At 44.3% G+C, this 19,487-nt stretch overlaps 1 protein-coding gene across 3 annotated transcripts in view; it reads right to left on the bottom strand.

Annotated features, from left to right (window-relative positions):
• Positions 1-3,218: 3,218 nt before the first annotated feature.
• The window catches only part of LOC147897071 (uncharacterized), a 60,570-nt gene continuing 44,301 nt past the window's right edge, over positions 3,219-19,487 (bottom strand). Inside the window, exon 4 of one of the 3 annotated variants that reach the window (XM_087381725.1) lies at positions 3,219-3,787. The gene's annotated coding sequence lies outside the window, so the exon portion shown is untranslated. The remainder of the gene's footprint in view (positions 3,788-19,487) is intronic. The other 2 variants (XM_087381726.1, XM_087381724.1) reach the window with 2 other exon arrangements.

Here is a 19,487-nt window from a genome sequence, read left to right as displayed (position 1 = left end):
AGTCAGAATTGAGGAATTGCCCCACGAGATGCTACAGCTCAATGCACAACTTCAACCAATATATCTCCAACAACAACAACAGCCAGAGCTTGAGGCAAGATCGACACCAAAGCCTAAGGCTACATTGCTACTAGCACCACCCATCGACACCATGCCAGTCCATGAGCCATAAGGGGAGCTAGTGCCAGATCAACAATATGACTACTGTACCTAAGGGACTAAAATACGATTGGAACAACACCCAACAAGTACTATAGAATCATCAGGATGGCTACATGGGCACCAATTGTATCAGCAGTATCGCCAGTCCTCATCAATGTCTGTCATTCTCCATCATTAAGCTAGCCATATGCTCCAAATGTCAAAACTATTCACTAGCTTGGCCAAGGAGGAACATGCACGAGAATTGGAAAGACAGACTGCAGCAACAATCGAAGACCGATTCCAGGGAATCGCCAAAGAGGTTAGGGCACTTCGGGTGCATATAGATGAAAAGGAGGTTGAAGAAGTGCGCATGAACCAAGATTTTAAATCTCAAGAGAAGGCAGTGAGGGATGTCACCTCCAACCTCCACCAAAGCCAAATACAGCTGACAGCAGCAGTACAAGCTATGGCAATCCTACAAACCTCTTATAACTCCTTAACCTCCGCACATGCTCGACTCCCTCTAATCCACAAAGAAGAAGAGCTCCAGGATTGCCAAGACAAGCTTAAAGACATGCAACAGGCTTTGACAATATGCACATTCAGCATTGAAGAGCTTATAAGGGACTGCAGAATCTTAAAGGACCAACTTGCTACCGCTAAAGAGGCCAACACTTCACAAGCACAAGTCTTGGACCAATGGTCCAATACCACTGAAGTCATTCCTCAACAAGCGCAAGTCATGTAAATGAGAAAGCTTAAGAAGGCCTATACATCCATCTACCATAAATGTAAAGAGAAAATGGATGAGACACGATCAAGATAATCATCTCCAAGCTTGAACTCCAATTGCTACTGCACAACAATGAGGCAATGGAAGACAACACCAATGAAGTTCCACTACAATGCACAATGTTGGTGTACCAAGAGCTTGTGGTTTCTCCCTCTCATTTTATTGTATCTCAAATGAGTCCTAAGCAACATTGAGTTCTATAGTTACTTTCACCGAAGTAGCAGCCTGTGTTGACTCATATAGGTTTAAGGGAATAAAGGTTAGGGAACTCCACCAGCAGCCATCATTGATTGAGACAAACGTCTCTTAGTGAGACGTCGTTGGCTAGCACTCCACATCCCATGGAGAGGACGAGAGGATGACTAGGATCCTAAGAGAGGGCACTTGTTACATAAGGACCATTGAGTTTGTTAAGCTCATATGTGTCAATCACCTCAACATACAGGATGAAAGAGAATCTTGCGTCATTTGCGAGCATTGTGTTGACAAGGACATACCAACCTCTTTATCATAGACACACTCCATGAGAGCTCCCTATGCCATAGCACTTGGAATTTGATGGAAACTAGATGCTAGATCACATGTGAGCAAAGATGAACCATCCAAACTTGAGATCCCACACGCAATGAGATTAGGATTAGGATTAGCCCAAGAAAAGGATGACCACAAAAAATACTAAGAAATGGAGCTAGCAGTGACGAACAACATAGGCTTGACAACAACAAATTGGACTTTCTCACCAACTTCACAACTACTTTTCCGATCGACAATTCTTATTGTTGCAAATTGTTGTGGTTGGCCCTGTGCCAACCAAGGACGAGTATTAACTAGGCTTATCAACTGCCACAAAGCAAACGGGTCAAACACACACAAGAAAACATAAGCGATTTACAAACAACTGCCACAAAGCAAAGGGGTCAAATACACACAAGAAAACATAAGCAATTTACAAATATAGTTATAAAATATTTTTTGAAGGAAAAAAATAGTGTGTGTGTGTGTGTGTGTGTGTGCATGTGTGTGTCCATATGCCAACCAAGGACGAGTATTAACTAGGCTTATCAACTACCACAAAGCAAATGGGTCAAATACACACAAGAAAACATAAATAATTTACTAATATAGTTATGAAATATTTTTTAAAGAAAAAGAATTGTGTGTGTGTGTGTGTGTGTGTGTGTGAGAGAGAGAGAGAGAGAGAGAGTGAGAGAGAGAGAATTCCATTGCGATAATTGAATCAATGAATTTACTTTTTGCATGTGTGCATGCGTGTATGTGTTCACTATAAAAAAAATTTGTTAGCAGGCACGTGTGTGTGTGTGTGTGTGTGTGTGTGTGTGTGTGTGTGTGTGTGTGTGTGTGTGTGAGAGAGAGAGAGAGAGAGAGAGAGATCATTGCACCAAATGCGAGAGTAGTATATCCATTATGTAGATGAAATACATATCTCAAGTCTCACTTCTCCTACCAGGGCAAATCCACATTGTCTCTCACCAATTTAGGAACATAGAGAAAGTCATATAGAACGCACAATGAGACACAAGATTACAACAATTTTTATACTTTATTCCTATAAGAGCATCTACATTACATTAACAATGATAGGGAATGCAAAATACAAGACCAAAAAGAAAATGTGCACATTGAATAGACCTTCAAGTATATGGCATTGCAACATTCATATTAAAAGCCAAGGCAATACACAAAAACATGCTTCCAATATATATGGAAGCATAGGTAACCCCTAGAGTATATGGAAGGCAAATTCCAAAGTGATAAAACATCTATGCATGCTCGAAGCTATGCTTTGTAAATTTAACATACTTGCACGCATTGACATCATTCAACTTAACTAATGCATGCTACCATACTAAATGTGCTCCCATGGTAATCATAAGCACATTTATTGGCTTACTTTACATCTAAGTAATTCTGATTTACTATTTGACCTTACACACCTTCATGTTCTAAATGGGCTCTATAATTACCACATTAAATAGCAATTCAAATCCAAGAAACAAATTAATTCCCTTATACAAATTGTGTACAGGAAGGGTTCCCAAGTCGCCCTAACTTAAAAACAGAGAGTAAAGCTATTAGGCTCTCACAATCACCCTGCATGAGATTGCGTGACACACAAAGAGGGAAGGTAATATACAGAAAAACCTATCTGCAATGTTTTTCCGAGTTTACAATTCAAAGATAGAACTTAGGCTTGCGTACATGGAGAGGCAGCACATTCTCTGCAATTTAGAATTCCCCCCCCCTCCCCTTTCTTTTTTTTAATGGGGGGACAAAAAGAGAAAGGTGCCTTTGAAACTTATCAAGTAAAGAACATGTGTAAGACCTGACAATCTGCAAGTAAAACGTGACAGTTTCATGATAAACAGTGCATTCTCAGTGCTAATAAGATAGCCAATCTATTACAATCTTCTCAAAAATCCAGTCTGTATTTATGTCTTTCAGTTACAATTCAAGAAAGGTTGCCCATTAAAACAAGGAACACACAGAGCTCAGCAATGCTGAGGCTCCTAAAGTCATCCTAAGACAAGCAAATCTCTGCATGGCCCCGAACAGTGCAGAGAGTGTCACCAAAGATGACAGTACTTTAAAAGAGTGCTCATCCAAAATACAAATCATCTCTACTATGCCATCCAAAACCTGAGCCACTCAAGCGCAAATATCACCTGCTAGAAACCAAAATGTATGAAGCGCTTGGGACTCCAGAAATTGTAACACATCTTCAAAACTACTTTTTCCCAAGAGGAAAAGGTAATGCTTCATAAGAGACTGCTTCATAAGAGACTAGCTGGCAGTATACTTTGCCAATGCCCATCACATCTCAGACGGTACCTGTGAAGGCATCATATCATTACACTGAGTATAAGCCACAGGGATATCATGAGTGAGGGGGGAAAAAAACCAATTAAAAAATGCATACATATCTAGACGAATCCAACATGCACAACCTCATCCTGTGAGAACACAACTACTACTACTGTTATAAAATGCATCACCAAAATAAGAAGAGTGTCAGAATAGGCCTCCAAAACTAGCTACAAACATAAGCAGACTTCTGCACTCCGAAAAGTCAATCCAACAGGATACTGCTCTAACACAATATCTTTGTCTGTTTTGCCTAAAGGGCAGCTGTCTCTTTTTCTGTTACACTGTACACTTCGATATTTTTCACCTTACAAGTTATCAAAGCTGTACACTTCGATATTTTTCACCTTACAAGTTATCAAGCCATTGGTGCCAGTATTTTGTGGTGAAAGATTCCTTTAGCAGTCTACTCTGAAATCAGATCACTTCCGCATTGCTAAGAAGGTGAAAAATGTTCTTGCAGAAATGTCATGGGAGCATTTTTTGGTGATTGTTGGAAAGCACATAGCTAGTGTGCAAAAAAATCCAAAGGTCCTTTTGTGATGTGTAGCAAGTAGACACCCCCCCCTGCAATTTATAACTAAAAATACCAAACATGAGCTCCAATACAGTGTGACTGAAAAGGTGTTTCAGAGAAATGTCTCTAGACGAAAAGTTTCTATGAAGCTCCAAAAACACAGACCTATGCATGCAACGGCACAATTCTGTCCTGAAGTCTGAAACTGCTAAAAATTGGAGAGAGAGAGAGAGAGAGAGAGAGAGAGAGAGAGAGAGAGAGAAGAAGAAGAAGAAGAAGAAGAAGAAGAATATATTATCGTCCTCTGAAGACCAAAAATCGGCCTATTGGAGAGAGAGAGAGAGAGAGAGAGAGAGAGAGAGAGAGAGAGAGAGTCTATAAAGTCTTTGAAAAACCAAAAAGAGTCTATGAAACTAAAAAAGCTGATACAATGGACTGATGGGTGGAGCCACTAAACGGCATCAACACCCAAGATGCATACAAAATCAAAAATCCATAATCCTGCCCATAACAGCGTTGGTACATAAAAGGAAAAAACTCTCCTAGTGGAAGCCAGTGAGAGTGTCAACCCTAGCAGGGGCGTCGGTGTGTGAGGATGCTACAGGGGCGAAAATCATATGATAGGGCGCTGGCAAGCTGTCGGCATGTACAGCCCGCTGAAGTCTCTTGGCTGTAGCCCTGCAGCGGCGAACAAGTGCCATAGTCACTCCTGTGGGTAGGTCCTCTAGCGTGACCGGTGCCTCAGTGTGCTGGCGAGTCTGGATCCCCATGGCCGCCGCCACTGCCTTTGTGAGTCCTGCTGATCAGTACTGTCTGGCCAGAAAGACTCGATGATGATGCTCTGAGTGGTGTCTAGATGTGTGTCATGATCTCCCCTACGTGCTTTGAGCAACCACTCTATGTGCTGTACGGTCTCATGAATGAAAGCTGTCAAGCATCTATGGTTTGGGTAGGATAGGAAGCTAGGTAGGGAGCCGAAGCCATCTCTAAAAAGGCTGTTGTACCGACCTCTGATCTCATAGTACAATGAGCACCTGCAAGTGAAATGCTCCTCTAACTCGATCTCCCGAGAATCGTACAGGGTACAGATGCGGCCCTCTAGGTATGCCCTCCGCTCGACCACTCATGATGAGACTCAAAACTGCCCAATTGAGATCCTCATCTTGTGGGGGATGTGGATACGCATGTATCCTAGTGGGTCGATGAAGCCCTCTTCCGAAATCCATAGGCAATGGTCTCTATAGAAGCTGAGCTTCATAGGGAGCTCACGGCGTGCCAACCAAGTCCTGAATGTGTGTAATTGTAGGAGATTCTCTCGGATAACCTGGTTCACCTCGTGATATCTGAGTAGGATAGAGGGGGCCTCAACGCCATACTAGAAAGGGGTAGCCTGTCTATATTGAGCCCAAGGCTATCAAACCATCTGCAAGTATATGCATACCAACACCTCTTATTACCCTCCATTGCCAGTGTCATGGAGGAGCATAAAGCCAGTCAAGGGAGCCTACGTCGCCCTTTGGTGAAAGATCCATACTGTCGCATGCGGAAGAGATACGCGATGACATGGAATGCTACATCGCGTTGTAGTGGGGATGCCCGAAGTCTCAGCCAAAACTATCTGATGTGGGACAAAAGGATTATTGCGGATCATTCGTGAAAGCATAAGAACCGAAAGTCTCTCAACTCGAGCCCACTCCGACTCTGATAGATCACGCCTCCAACAAGGGCTGCCATACATACCTTCCGATCGAACCAGAGAGTCCAACAGGAGAGACTTGGTCTGAGGGTCCTTGAAGTGAGAAAGCACTATCGCTCGAGTCTGGCCGGTGCAGTGTAGCCTCTACTCGATCGAGCCTGTAGTATTGGTCGCATCGTAAACATTGGTCGGAGAACGGCAACCCAAGTAGGTATAGGATTCAACTACCTTCACTGGCAACCCGTCCAAAGTAAAACACACTCTGTGCATGGCTGCCCAAGACGTGTTCAAGATCATGACCTTGGTTTTACCAAGGTTGACCTTCAAGTCATGTGTCTCAAAGAAGTACTACGTCTAGATGTCGTTGAAGCCTCTCTGCGAAGGAGGATAGTAGGACAACATCATATGCATATAGAAGTATCTGAAGAAATAGAGAGCAACTAGTGCCTCTTAGGGTCTTGATAAAGGTCTCAAGCTCACTATGTAGAGACCGAACAAGATCGATGATAACGAACAACCTTGTTTGACCCCAATAGTGCTCATGATCTCCTCTATCCACCCTACACCAGTTCGAATCCTACTCGAGACTCTCTCATAAAGTGCCATGACTGCCCAGATGATCTCTTGATCGTATTCCAACTCCCATAGGCATCTGATGAGTCGAGATCTCGACATCATGTTAAAAGCCTTGTGGAAATTCACAAGGCAACAATACACCCTCTATCTCCGTGCCCTGGTCTCCTCGATGATCCCCCCGAGTGTGAGTACATGGTCCATGGTTCCGTGGTCTACCCAAAGCCTGCCTACCACATGACTCTGAAACCCCGAAGCTCTGTGACCAAGCTAAACTCTACGGCAAGTATTGATGCATAGATCTTGGACATGACATGTCCAATCATATTGGTCTTGTAGTTTTCACGCATGGAATCTCCTGCCTTGTGTATGGATGTGATGGTGTTAAGGATCTAGAAGCCTGTGAAACGGCTTCATTAAAGAGCTTTCCTAGGATCGGGGCTAGGGTATCTATCCCATATGCAATGAACTCAATGGGTAGGCCCTCATGATCTTTTGCTCGACCATTGTGAAGCTTTCGAGCTACGTGTTTGACAACACCGGCTGTGAAAAGTGGGAATGAAATGGCACAAGGTACATGTGAGAGATCGAGTGTTGGTTGATTAGGGATATCGTACAACGTGTGTGCCTAGGAGAGCCAAGTTTTGGTGTCTGTGAGAGAGGATGGGGCTCTCTATTCGAGGAGCCTCCGTTATAAGTCTTTGGAATTGTTATTGAATAAAATGTTTAGTAACTCCTCTTCGTTCCGACAAACAAAGGCATGCTTCTTCCGGCAAACCAAGTGACAATACTCACATATCATCTATACACACGTGGATATGATATGATGTGATATGATAACACATCATACCATATCGTATCTATGTAAGTGTGCGCACGTGCATGCGCGTGCGCGCGCGCGCGCGTGTGTGTGTGTGTGTGTGTGTGTGTGAGAGAGAGAGAGAGAGAGAGAGAGAGAGAGAAAGAAAGAGAGAAAGTGTATTAACGTCCACTAGAGACCAAAAGGTCTATGGGACAGCAAGAAACCTCTAGGCCCTATTAGAATGTGAAGTCGAGCCTTTACTTCTGCCAGTTCCAATCCTAGCTCTCTCACTGCCTGCTGCAAATAAAAAACCTGATCTTGTTACCCAAGGATGGGTCATTTTGAGCCTTCTTGTTGCTAATTCCATGCATATGGAGAGGGTGTCATGGCTGCAACTGTAGAGTACCGAGTCCTAATGGAGGTTGAAGAAGTTGAGGGGAACTTGGAGGAGAGGGTAGGCCAATCCAGAATTGGCTGTCTATTGAACCCCCTAGCTTAACCTATGTTGGGGTAAAGGCACATTGCCACCCTTTTATTAAAGATATGACACCTATGACTATCTTAAGACAGTCATACGGTGAAAAACCTAATCCTAATAAAACCTATGAGTTTGTGGTGTGGCTCAACACTTCACACCCACATCTTTTGTGTCTCCCCTCTCTCTCGCTCTCTCCCCGTTGTTCCACTCCCTCACTCTTTCCCTCTCAACTGGTATCAGAGCCTTCACCTCTCCCTCTCCCTCTCCACTCCCCTCTACCTCTCCCTATCCCCTCGGGCCTTGTGCCCTCAGCAGCGGCAGCAGCGAGCTCAACAGCGGGGCAGCGCGCAGGCAGCGCGCGGGTAGAGCTGGGCATCGCGCAGGCAGCGCGGACAGAGCAAGGCGGCGCGCAGGCAACGCGGGGCAGCCTTAGCCGCAGCAGCAGCTAGCTGCTGCTAGCTGCGTGTGCGCAGCAAATTCGCGCACCGTACAGCCGTCGTACGGTCAGGTATGGATGTCCGTACCGCCGTACGGACACCGTACAGGCGGCCGTACTGTACGGACGCCGCCGTACGGTCGTTGCGTCAGAGAGGGGACAAAGGTACAGTTCGGATTCTTTGCTGGTATTTGTACCCTGCAGCAGGTACACCAGGTACAGCAGCCATTTTTTTTTGGGGGAAGAAGAAAAAGAGAGAGCACTCTGCTCTTCACATTCCCGGTTGTTCAGTTCTCAAAACTGTGTGTTGAAGGTACAGCAAGTTCCCTCGTGTCCCTCGTGCTTGAGGTGACTAGTACCACAGTGTGTGGTGGTTGCACAGTTATCTTGTTTCGGGAAGGTCAAATGCCTTGATTTTGCAGAGGGCTTTTATGCTTTTGCTGAGTGCAAATCTCAGCTTTTGGGTGACATTTTCAAAGGGCTTTTGCCTGGAAGTTTATGCAGTGTATGCCTTGAGGCAGTGTGGAGCCAGGGTGCCCACATTGGCCTTGTTTCCGCAGTGTATTCAGTGACATTTCTGCAGGTCACATTCTGTGTACGACACCTTGAAAAATCTCAGTTGAGCCACGCTTGGCCAGGGCGCATCGAGTTTACTCGGTCCCTAACTGTCCATCGTTGACAGTGCTCAAAAGATTTCCTCTTCAGTGTTTGTACGTTGGGATCTGTGTTGTTATTGTGTACACAGGGCCGTGTATGCATCACATTGTCAGGTGAAAGTACCAGGAGAGCGCTGTATTTTGTATGCTACCTCAGTGTTGAGGTGTTTTTCACTTGGTACAGGTGTCAAATCAAGGGGCTTTTGCCCAGATTTTGCTTGTGAGCACTTGAGTTACTGTTTGAGACCTTCAGATGCCTTTTATCCCCTTGGCAGAAGGGTGATTGCTTGGGATTTGTCCCATTCTCTGTTGCAGGTTTGTGACTGGCTGAAGTGTCTAGAGCCTCTTTTCAGTGAACAAAACTGTGTATGACAAGTGGTTTATGCTTATAAAATCAGTGCAATACCTCATCTGAGGTGGGAGAAGTGTCCAGGACAGCAGTGTTTTGTGCTTCGTCAGCTGATGATGCACTGATAAAGCACTTGTGGAACAGCTGCAGCATTCTGAAGTTACTGTTTTATGCCTATTTGAGCACGGTACAGTGTATCAGAAGGTACAGTAACTGGAGGGAAAATTTTATGTTTTGCTGCAGATTTTTTGACAGTAAAAACAGCACTATTGTGAGTGCTCCTGGCTCTTGATAGAGCAGGTTTTTCTGAGAAATCAGAATTTTATTTAGTCCTTTTTTGACTTACAGGGAGTCATGTACTTTCCTTATCTGATATGGCATCAGGGGGAAGTGAATCATCAATTCTGAACATAAAGAAATTGGAAGGGGCACACAATTATGCATTATGGGCAGAACAGTGTTTGAATGTACTTCTGCTAAAGAAGATTTCTAAGCCCATAAGGGTAAAGGGTGTCAAGCCATCTGAGATGTCAGATGATGAGTGGGAGGAGCTAGATTTGTCCGCTAGGGCTGCGATCATGCTTACTCTCAGTGATTCTCTTGTGTTCAATGTTCAGGCTGAAAAGACCTCTTATGGCCTATGGCAGAGGCTAGAAGAGTTGTATGCCCAAAAGAGTTCAGCCAGTAAGGTTTATTGGTTGAAAAAGCTTGTAGACCTTCGCATGAAGGAAGGTACAGCTATGACCTCACACTTGAGTGAGTTCAATACCATCTTTACACAGCTGATTGCACAAGGGTTGAACCTTGATGAGGAGTTCAAGGCTACTTTCTTGTTGTGTACCCTCCCTGAGAGTTGGGACACTTTCAAGACCACCCTGTCTAATTCAAATGTCACTCTTATGTATGCTGATGTGGAGAGCTCTCTCCTTATGGAGGAGATGAGCAGGAAGAATAATGCGGGCAGCAAGTCTTCAAATGCTTTGCAGGTACAGGAAAGAGGCAGGACTCAGCAGAAGGGGAGATCTGCTGGCAAGTCCAAATCCCGCAGTCAGTCCCGTGGCAAAAAGGATATTGAATGCTTTTACTGTGGCAAGAAGGGACATGTGAAGTCTAAGTGCTTCAAGTTTATACGGGATCAGAAAGCCAAGAAGGCTGAGACAAAGGATGCAGGCAGTGGAAGCAAAGGCAAAGGCAAGGCCAAGGCAGATGACTTGGATGCAGTGAATATTGCAGCAGAAAACAGTGAAAGTGACAGGCATGATGTTTTATGCTCTTCTGCTGTAATTGCACATACATTGGTTATTGATGGCCATGACATGCACACCTGGCTCTTGGATTCAGGTGCTTCTTTTCATGTTACTCCTCATAGGGAGTGGTTTACTTCCTGCACAGGTACTCATGGAGTTGTTCACCTTGGGAACAACTATGCATGTCAGATTGCAGGGATTGGCAGTATACAGATAGTATTCCCTGATGGACGCACATTTATGCTTGATGGTGTTCGCCATGTGCCGCAAATCAAGAAGAATCTGATTAGCACTGGCTTGTTGGATGACAGTGGTTACCACACCACATTTAGGGATTCCAAATGGGTGATTACTGATGGCCCGGTTGTAGTGGCTGAGGGTTATAAGAGTGATACCTTGTACCCTCTTTATGTTTCCAGTGTAGGTAATCATGTTGTTGCCATAACCGAGCTGCCAAAGGTTTCATTGTGGCATAGCCGGCTGGGACACATGTCCGTTAAAGGAATGCAAGAACTGTCACGTTTGGGTTATCTGCCGTCTCTTTCATTTTTCAGATTTGCCTACTTGTGATCATTGCATATTTGGCAAGCATTCTATGACTCCTCATAAGAGGAGAACTCCCCAAAATAGAGCACCGCTTGATCTAGTGCACACTGATTTGTGTGAGATGCCACAGCTATCACTAGGGGGTGCAAAGTATTTCATTACTTTTATTGATGATGCCACACGCAAAGTGTGGGTCTATTTCTTGAAGCATAAAAGCGATGCCTTAGATGCTTTCAAGAAGTTTGTCGCTCAGGTTGAGAATCGGACAGGTCGCAGGCTGAAATGCCTCAGATCCGATAATGGGGGTGAGTATGTGTCACATGCCTTTGTACAGTTTTGCGAAGCTAAGGGCATTAAACAGGAACTCACAGCCCCTCATAATGCATCTCAAAATGGTGTGAGTGAGCGGATGAATCGAACTATTCAGGAGAAGGTTCGATGTATGTTGTCTTATGCTGCATTGCCCCATGGCTTTTGGGCAGAAGCCGTGCAAACAGCAGTTCACATAATTAACAGGTCGCCGAACAAGGCTTTGGAGTTGAAAGTGCCAGAGGAGGTGTGGTCTGGCAAGCCACCTTCATATAAGCACTTACGTGTGTTTGGCTGTGAGTGCTTTGCTCATATACGCAAAGAACTGCGCACCAAACTGGAGCCAAAGTCTTCCAGATGCATCTTTATGGGTTATGGTGACGAAGGTGAAATGGGGTACAGGTTATGGGATCCCGTCAAACGGAAGATTATACGCAGCAATGATGTCATCTTTAAAGAGGATAGTGTACACAAAGAACCCGTGCAACCTGTGGAATACAAGAGGGTTGTTTATGATGATGTCGGACAGCAAAGAATGCCCATTAATATGCAGCAGCAGGCTGCTGTAGATAACCCTGTTCAGGAGGGTATACAGGCTGAAAATCAGCCAGACAATTTTGCCAATAATGCACCATTGGATATGCCAGCAAATGGGGCTGTAGAACAGCCAAATATGGTGGTACAGCCACCCGTCATGCATGACGAACAGGCTAGACAGCAGCCTAATCCAGAACATTTTGTTAGGAGGAGCACCCGTGTACAACGGCCTCCTGACAGGTTTGTTCCAGGAGCCAATAATGTGGCTGATTTTATCATGCTGATAGATTGTGGTGAGCCTTCCAGCTTCAAGGAAGCTATGAAAAGAACAGAGAAAAGGAAGTGGGAGAAAGCCATGCAGTCAGAAATGGACTCCCTACTTCAAAATGATACATGGGACTTGGTGCACCTACCTGCAGGCAGAAAGGTTTTGCCATGCAAGTGGGTTTACAAAGTCAGAGTGGATTCAAATGCTTTACCGAGGTATAAGGCCAGATTGGTTGCCAAGGGATTTAAGCAGGAGAAGGGCATTGACTTTGATGAGATCTTTAACCCTGTAGTCAAGATGACTACTTTGAGAGCAGTGTTAGCTCTTGTTGCTCATGAGGACATGGATTTATGTCAGATGGATGTGAAGACTGCTTTTCTTCACGGAGATCTCCATGATGAGATCTATATGAGTCAGCCAGAGGGATATGCTGTTAAAGGGAAAGAGCAGCTTGTGTGTAAGCTCAAGAGGAGCTTGTATGGACTCAAACAGGCGCCAAGAGAATGGTACAAGAAGTTTGATGCCTTCATGCAGTCCCAAGGGTATCATAGGTGTGAGACGGATGACATGCTGATTGCCAGCAAATCTCAGCAGGAGATTAGTGCTTTGAAGAAGCAACTGCATAAGTCTTTTGACATGAAAGACTTGGGTGATGCAAACCATATTCTTGGCATGCGGATTACTCGTGACAGATCCAAGGGACTTTTGTTTCTGTCACAGAAGGAGTACATTGACAAAGTACTGCAGAGGTTTAAAATGGAGGGGTGGAAGTCTATTAGTACCCCGTTGCCTCCACATTTAAAACTCAGCAGTAAGGACAGTCCCAGATCAGATGATGATAAGGCTGAAATGGCCAAGGTTCCGTATGCATCTGCAGTTGGTTCTTTGATGTATGCCATGGTTGCCACTCGTCCGGATATTGCTTTTGCGGTGGGAGTCATCAGCAGGTATATGGCAAATCCAGGCAAGCGGCACTGGGAAGCAGTGAAAGGTGTCTTGAGGTATCTCAAGGGTACCAAAGACTTGTGCATATGCTATGGTAGGCAGGATGCATTGGTGCATGGTTTTACAGATTCAGACTATGCAGGGAATGCAGATAACCGGAAATCTACTACCGGTTATATTTTCACATTTGCAGGAGGTGCTATCTCATGGGTGTCTCGGTTGCAGAAATGCGTTGCACTGTCAACCACTGAAGCTGAATATGTTGCAGCCACTGAGGCTTGCAAGGAAGCAATATGGCTTACTCGGCTGGTGGGAGATTTGGGCATTACAGGAGATATGCCAGTTTTGCATTGTGATAGTCAGAGTGCTATCATGTTGGCAAAGAATCCGGTCTTTCATCAAAAGACCAAGCACATAGATGTGAAATATCATTTCATCAGGGAGGTACTGGAAGACAAGCGACTTGAGCTTGTGAAGATGCATACTGATGATAATCCTGCAGATTTGCTCACTAAGAGCTTGCCTACAGAGCGGTTTGCACATTGCCGCCACATCATGGGATTAGGATGAGACCATTCTTATTTTATGGTCTTGTATACAGTAACTGTATATTGCTGTAATTTTTATTCTTTTCTTCCCTTTAGGCACATTGGCCTTTAGGTGGGAGGTTGTTGGGGTAAAGGCACATTGCCACCCTTTTATTAAAGATATGACACCTATGACTGTCTTTAGACAGTCATAGGGTGAAAAACCTAATCCTAATAAAACCTATGAGTTTGTGGTGTGGCTCAACACTTCACACCCACATCTTTTGTGTCTCCCCTCTCTCTCACTCTCTCCCCGTTGTTCCACTCCCTCACTCTTTCCCTCTCAACCTAACCCTTGGGTTGGGTTGGGGGTTTAGCCCAACTCGGGGTTAGGGTTAGTGTGTTTGTTGCTAGCCAAGGTAATTGCTGGCTGAGGCAAAGGTCTAACAAATGGAGGGCTGCTAACGGGCTGCTGCTGACTGGCTGTACGGAATGGTACGGACGGAGAGGTACGGGCAACTGAAGGAGAGGTACAGACAGCTGACGGAGAGGCACTTTCAGGCCCATCGACGAAGAGCTGGCTTTTTGACACATTAGTGAGACCGATTGCTATGTACGCAGTTCCTTTATGAGAGATCGGCAATAGAGTAGAAGAGATTTGAGCGGCTGTACGTCATTATGGTTCCAAGATGATTCGGAGTAAGCCCTCACCCCACATCAGATAGTACAAGTAGAGTTCGCCATGACACCTCTCCAAGTCGACGACATCTTTCAAACGCAACTTTCCTCCACACAGTATGGGCCTTACCTCACGGGAGACCCTACCGAGGCGGGCACTAGAGTCTTCCATACGACTAGCAGAGAGCGAGGCTGAGACATGGTATGCACGCATATCCACATAGTTTTATCAGTCATGGTATCTAGATAGATTGATTGTTCCCCTTCCAATACTGCATGGACGCATAACTCGAGTCGATCTCTCAACATGAGATTAACTGTATCATACATGATACGGTTAGACCTCCTCCAGCTCTACACATCTCGGACTTGATTCTATCACGATCATTTTTTTAGAGTATTGGAGGATGGACTCATCATCAGATCCCAATACCTTGAGGATAGAGGAGTTAGGACTGCCCCCTCGCTCCCTTCCTCTTCTTGTTTGTGGAGGAGGCTTTGGGCTATCACTTGAACGGACTGGTGTTCCCTTGAGGAGGAGAATGCAGCGAGGCAGCACACAGCTCGGTTTTTTCCGTGTAGGACTTGGAGGCTGAAACATTACGAACTGATTTCTGCCTTCCTTTCGTGGAATCACCGGCACCGGCACTTGGTTTCTCCTCCCAGCCAACCTCGTTGGTAGCAAGCTCACGGATAGATCTAATTACGTAAAAGCTCATGCTTGCTTTTTTTTCAACGAGCCCCAAAACTCCCTAGATGAATCTCGTATGCCACATATCATAATTGTAGGGTCCTTTCTTAATGCATTATTTACCTCTCTTGGGATATCTTTAAAACATTTGCCCCTAGGCACATTTAATGCATTAAAGTCCCTTAGCCTTAGATTCACCTAGTCTAGTGCCATGCCACCCTCACCAAGGACCTTGACCTTTATTCCTTTTTTATCATTTACATGAAACCCAAACAATTATAATACAAACATTGATCCTTTAAAGGAAAATGCCAACTGACCCTTCCGAGGTCATGTTACCTCGACTTGAGCGTAACATTCCTTCCCTCTTCAGCATCAGCGTCCTCGATGATAAAGTCTAGGAACACTCTCCGTAGCTGGTATACGGATTCCCATGTAGCTTCTGATAGAGGTGGACCATGCCATGCAACCAATACCGTGGGTATCTTCCGATTGCGCACTTGCATTGTTTCTCGGTCTAGGATTCCTGCTGGTTTGCGTCTTGCATTATCCTCTATCTCCAGAAACAAAACAACACCCTCGATTAGTGAGTCACCTGTATGCAAAAATTTCTTTAAACGAGAAACATGAAACACTGGGTACACCTTACAACCCTGTGGCAATTCTAATTTATAGGCTACCTTGCCTATTCTTTTTAGAATTAACCATGGCCCACAATATCGAGGTGATAACTTAGCACACTCTCCTACAGTCAAAGACTTAGAGTGCAAAGGAACTCTAAGGAAAACTTTTTCTCTTTCCTTAAATTCTCTAGCGGATCGATTTTCATCCGCATACGCCTTAGCTCTATCCATAGCTTGGCGGATGTTAGCTCTCGCAAGTGCTAGCATCTCCCGCATCTGAACCACAAAGTTAGCGGCACTAGGCACTTTTTGAGGTATTCTAACTAAAGTTAGATTCGCTGGTCTATAACCATAGTTCAGCTCAAACGGATTGAACCCTGTAGAGAAATGTTTTCTATCATTGTAGGCAAACTCTAACAATGGCAACCACTTGTCCCATGTATGTTGCCTCAATGACACCTCTGACCATCCGTTTCTAGATGATCCCCACTACTCATTCCCAACTCAGTCCTTAGTGTCTCAAATACCGCAGTCCAAAAATGACCGGTAAATTTGACATCCTGTCTGACACTATGGATTTAGGTAATCCATGCAAACGAGATATATGTCTAATAAACAAATCCGCCACTTGCAGGACACTAACAGACTCTCTAGTTGGAATGAAGTGAGCCATCTTGGTAAGACGATCAACCACCACAAGGATAGAATCATATCCACCTTGTGTCGTAGGCAAACCTACAATAAAGTCCATGGAAATGCTCTCCCACTTACTTAGTGGTATCTCCAGGGGCTGTAAAAGTCCGGGTGGCTCCACTCGTTCTGCCTTACTTACCTGACACGAAAAACAACGTGTCACATATTCATGAATATGCTTTTTCATCTTTGGCCAAAAGAAATCTTGCTTCACAAGATCATATGTCTTCTCGACTCCTGGATGTCCCGCACATGGGCTATCATGGCATTGTCGAATGACTCTCTACCTGAGATCATTCTGATTAGGTACTACTACCTTGCCATTTCTTTTCAGCATACCATCCCTTATGGCATATCTTGCGTAAGTTTGGCCTTTTCTGGATGTCAGGTCATCATCTTTCTCGGGTTTTAATACATGAGCCTTCAGCCAAAGGCTCTAGACGAACTCGTCCACCTTTTGAGTTTCTCTAATCTCCGTTATTAGAGCACTCTCTAACACCGTGAAACTCATGTTATGCATAATGCGTGACAACACATCAGCAACTTTATTATCCTTCCCTCTACGGTACCGGATCGTCAAATTAAACTCCTGCATGAGTTCTGCTCACCTAGCTTGGCGGCCTCTCAAGTCAGGTTGTTTACAAAAATGTTTCAGAGTATCATGATCAACATCCACATAAAACTCTGATCCATACAAATAATGTCTCCATGTTTTCAAAGCATGGACAACAGCATACAACTCTAATTCATGAGTTGGCCAATTTCGTTGAGAGGGAGAAAGCTTCTTGCTTTCAAAGGCTACTGGCCTTCCCTCTTGGAAAAGAACTGCTCCTACTGCAATGCCACTTGCATCGGTTTCAAGAAAAACCGGTTTTTGGGGATCAACTATTTTTAACACCGGTCCAGAGACCACAGCTTGTTTTATGGTGTTAAAACTTTCCTGTTGATTCTGTCCCCATATAAAAGATACTTTATCTGAGGTCAGATGGGTCAATGGCGATACTATTTCGGAATATCCTTTGATATGCCTTCGATAGAATTGAACAAATCCCAAGAATGATCGCAAAGCGGTCAAACTCTGAGGGATTGGCCAAGTCAGTATCGCAGCCACTTTCTTTGGATCCATTTCTACCCCCTCAAGAGTAATTATGAATCCTAAATATTCAAGTCTTACCATACACAGTATCGTTTTCTTTTTTATTTACATAAAGACTGGCTTTCCTCAAAGTACTGAACACTATTCTTAAGTGTTCGTGATGCTCAGTAATACTTTTACTAAATACCAGAATATCGTCAATAAAATGTACTACAAACTTTCCGATATACGGACGTAGTAAATCATTCATAAGCATGACGAATGTAGCTGGAGCATTGGTAAGTCCAAAGGGCATTACCAGAAACTCATAATGTCTAAACCTGCTTCTAAAAGCGGTTTTATGCACATCCTCGGCTCTAATACGGATCTGATGGTAGCCACACTTAAGATCTATCTTATTGAAAATTACGGCCCTATGTAATGCATCTAGCAAATCATTGATCCGAGCCATCAGATACATGTGCTTAATAGTGATATTATTCAATGCTCTGTAATCTATACAGAGGCGAAAAGTATCATCTTTCTTCTTCTTTAATATCACTGGGGAAGCAAAAGGTGAGAAACTTAGTTAAATCTGCCCCAACTTGAGGTATTCTTCCAGTTGTCTTCGCACCTCTGCCTCTTCAGTAAAACTCAACCTATAGGGAGATCTATTTACAAGTTCTGCCCCCGGGATTAGTTCAATCTTATGCTGAACATTTTGCTCTAGAGGTAACCCATAAGCTCGCTCATCCCTAAAACAATCAGAGAACTCCTCTGTTATTTGATCAACCAGCTTGGCCATCTCCCCATTTTGAGCAACATCAGTGCTAGCCGAAGAATCATCAACCGGCTCTACCGATGCTGTACAAAGAAACAAAAACTCTTCTTGAGCTTTTCGAATTTCCATCACGGAACCAACGGTCCTTAAGGTATATCCCTTTCACCTCGTAAGACATACAGTACATCATTCATCTTGAATTGATAAATGTGCTTTTTCCAATCTATGGCTGGATTCTTCCTAGAATGCCAAGCCTTACCCAGGGCTATGTCTGCATGAGCAAGCTTAGTCATTTCAAAATCAAGCTTCTCAGCATAGTCCTGAATTCGAAGCTCCAATTGGGTAACTCTTTGGTCCCATACTTCAGTTGAACTTCCATCTGCCATCCTAACTGTATATGCATAGTCAGATGGGCTAGTCTTTAGTTTCAACCTCTTTACGAGCTTGGAGTTAATTACATTGTGCATTGATGCTGAGTCAAACAACACAATGACTTGATGATTAGCTACTTGCCCTTTCATCTTAATTAACTCCGTATCATTAAAGGTTGTATACCCCAATGCTGCGAGCTTTGACAGGATATTATCAGGTGCACTAGTTACTAACTTAGCAACAGACACACATAACAAAAAAGACACTGACCTTTGAGAAGATCCCGCTAGCTGAATCTGCATCTGCATCTGCTCTGCTCTAGGACTTTCCTCCATTTCCACGTCGCATTCTGAGACCATCATCTCAGCCATCCGACGATCTTTGTTCCGTGGACAATCTTTCCACTGATGAGACTGAAGGCAACCAAAACATAAGCCGTCTCTCCTCGCTTTTTCCCTTTGCTCTGGGTTTAAAGAGAACTTTGACCAAGCCCGGGCTACCATTGGTATTACTTTTCTTTTCATTCCAATGGTGGTACTTGATTTAGGAGTCTCAACTGGTTTCGCCTGCTTGGCTTGACCACTAGACTATGAGGCACCCCCTTTGCTAATCCACTTCTTAAACCCAGTTTTCTTCGAGTACCCATACTGAGTCCCAACCTGCACAAACCCACTTGGTCTGTTCCCTTTTGCATCCTCATAGTTCAGGGCTATGGCAATTGCTTCATCTAGCGTGTTCGCATACTTAGCCCGAACTTCCATCTTTATCCGATCATTCAATCCAAAGATAAAATCTTTTACTTGGATTAACTGAGGTAAGGGTTCATCAACCTTCATTACACTTTCTCTAAACTTATCAGTGTATTCTA

This window comes from Dipteris shenzhenensis, chromosome 11 (assembly GCF_047967505.1).
Source record: "Dipteris shenzhenensis isolate YYH24624 ecotype China chromosome 11, Dip_SZ_1.0, whole genome shotgun sequence".
NCBI lineage: Eukaryota > Viridiplantae > Streptophyta > Polypodiopsida > Gleicheniales > Dipteridaceae > Dipteris > Dipteris shenzhenensis.
This window is presented reverse-complemented; position numbering and strand designations above follow the sequence as displayed.